The sequence below is a fragment of the Limulus polyphemus genome, unplaced genomic scaffold (assembly GCF_000517525.1).
Source record: "Limulus polyphemus unplaced genomic scaffold, Limulus_polyphemus-2.1.2 Scaffold1032, whole genome shotgun sequence".
NCBI classification, from domain to species: Eukaryota; Metazoa; Arthropoda; class Merostomata; order Xiphosura; family Limulidae; genus Limulus; species Limulus polyphemus.
The window spans coordinates 43,945-46,571 of record NW_013666642.1 but is presented as its reverse complement, the minus strand read 5'-3'; the positions used below and the strand labels follow the sequence as shown (position 1 = coordinate 46,571).

The 2,627-nt window shown below is 30.0% G+C and overlaps 1 pseudogene; it reads right to left on the bottom strand.

Annotated features, from left to right (window-relative positions):
- Positions 1-240: 240 nt before the first annotated feature.
- Positions 241-2,627, bottom strand: part of LOC106461791 — a 45,834-nt pseudogene continuing 43,447 nt past the window's right edge.

Genomic DNA, 2,627 nt, shown 5'->3' with positions numbered 1-2,627 from the left:
TACTAAAAACAGCTGAAAGACACAATGTACACAAATATTGTCTTTACAAATGACAGTCAAAACACTACATTGTTTTTCATACTTATGACACCTTCAAATAAGATTTACAGTTATAGTTTCACTATTATTGTAAATAAGTTACAAAATTCTAGTTGTTATCAAACATTACTACTGTGATTTATTCAGTCTTAAAATCCATCTTGAATGTTTCACAGAATGATTAATCTTGTTAATTTTTTCTTCATAAATGTGAAAGCCCCAGTTAGGAATCCTTTTATGATGCGACACCTTTCACCATATAATTACATCTTAACAATAGCTACCAAGCAAGATACATAACCTGGTGGTGGTGGTGATGAATGTACTTAACTTGTTGGTAATGCCCAGAGAATGGCCGTCTTGTCAGCACTAGTGGTCAAAAAAGAAAATTCTTGTGGATGCCAACGGCCTTGAATGACCTTGTCAGAATGTTCAGCAACAACGACACTTGGAAGAGGTTGAGTTAGGTCTCCTAATGGCACAATTAAGATGGTCAATTTAAAAATGACATTTTAAAGAGTTTTCAACAATTTTCTCCAAAACTTATTATACAGATGTTCAAAGTATGTTAATAACTGAACTTGCAATATAACTTTCATTTTAAAGGACTATCTAAATGTTTAACTTCTAGAAGCCAAGGGGGTTTTTGCAGTGAGAATAAACTACACTCTTCAATCGATTACAAATGCCTCAAAAGAAAAACTGTTACACTTAAACCTCCAATGTGTTGGAATGCTCTTTGAAAAAAAAATGCAAAAGAATATCACATTACTTTATATGGTAATCAACCCTGATCTTTGAGCTTAAGATACATGAAACAAATGATAATAATAATCACAACAGCGTTTCTTGGAACTCTTCGGATGGAATATATCCATACATAAAAAATTAAAATATCACTTATAATTTCATAAAGAGGAAAAATCAAAAAGAGTAGAAAAGTGAGGTTGTGGTTGAACAACTTTTGAAATGATACTTGCATATTAATTGGACAGAGAATCCTCACAGAAATATGCAAATATTCCATAAAAGTATGAAATTTTTTTCATTCAACCCCTAATGTTCTGAGAGAAAATTTTGTGCATCTGAACCAGTGAAATAATATTTTCACAATAAACATAGGCGTAGACCATATTTAGAGGACAATCTGATGAAAAGAACAGTTGGAAGACTCAGAGCAGAACAGTTAGAGTCAAGTTGTGTCATGGCTTAAAACATTGTTTCACATGTTAACCATATTGCCATGGGTATCCTTTACTGCGCATGACACAAAGTTTTAGTGTCTTACATCCAAAATTTTATTAAACTACTTTTTGTTCATGTTATACCAATTAGTACAGCATAAAATGTTAGCTAATAATCAATCTTTTAATAGTATACAAGTTTTAAGTTCTTAATTCTATAAGATAAGACTTTTTTTAAATCTTGAATTTCCCCTAGTGTGACACATTTTCTACAGATATCTTCTCTTCTCTGTTTTATCCATTAAACATAAATTACTCCCTATAAAATTGTCATTACTCAGACAAACCATAATTTTTATAGCCTTCAATGTTATTTGGTTACAGAGCTATCAAATAGAAAAATCAGACCCTTCCTGCTACACCCACCTGTCACATTCTCTTTATTCAGGATTTGTTAATAGTTCTCTCTTACGTTTAATTTTATATTACCTATAACCAATAGAAAGTCAAGGTTTTCATCTATAAAATGACATATCTTATAACATTGTGTTCTGAACACAATATCATTAATTTCATTCAGAGTACATGATTCATTCCCAAGGGAATGTTAATGACTAGTTTGGATGGATTTGAAACAGAACTCGTCGCATAGTTAGGAAACCAGAAACATTTTGAGAGTTAGGGAAAATTGTCTACTTTCTGCATGTTATTAGTCTATGTTATTTAGTGCAATTTTTAATTAAATAAAAATTATTTAGTGCATTACTACCATTGGTATAATAAAGTGGAGTTAACTGTCATCAACAATCGACAGTATGAAAAAAGAAGTACTTTATTTCTTGTTTTTCATGTTTATTCTTTATTTATTGTTATAAAATTAATTAAAATGTAAAATAGAGATCTTTTTAGGTTAGTTAAGATTAGATTAGGTAAAATAAATAATAATACAGTAACGTGTTTCACAAGGCACACACGAGAGTAGCTCGTGGGTAATATAATTCGATAGCATAATGTGAGCTGCACATTCCTCAACTGATTTACAACTTATATGGTGAAAATAGTAGTTGGACATGGTTCAAAGGGCAATAAAACAATAAAATTTAATTACAAATAGATGTATACTGTTATGAGCTTAAAGTTACTTAGGATAAACAGATTTGAAGTCATTCCCAAAGGGAAAAACGGGTAATTTAGATATTTATTTTTTTTGGTGGTTACGAGGTCAGTCAAATTGACCAATCATACATATAGATAGAGTAGAGAAAATAACAGATAAAATATAAAGTTTTACTGAAAAAAAACGTTTGAAATGTATTTAGAAAGTTTTAGGGTTTACATAAAGAAAATTTGAGATATTGGAGATGAAGTATTTTTAATTTTAACATGAAAATTACTTTGCACACA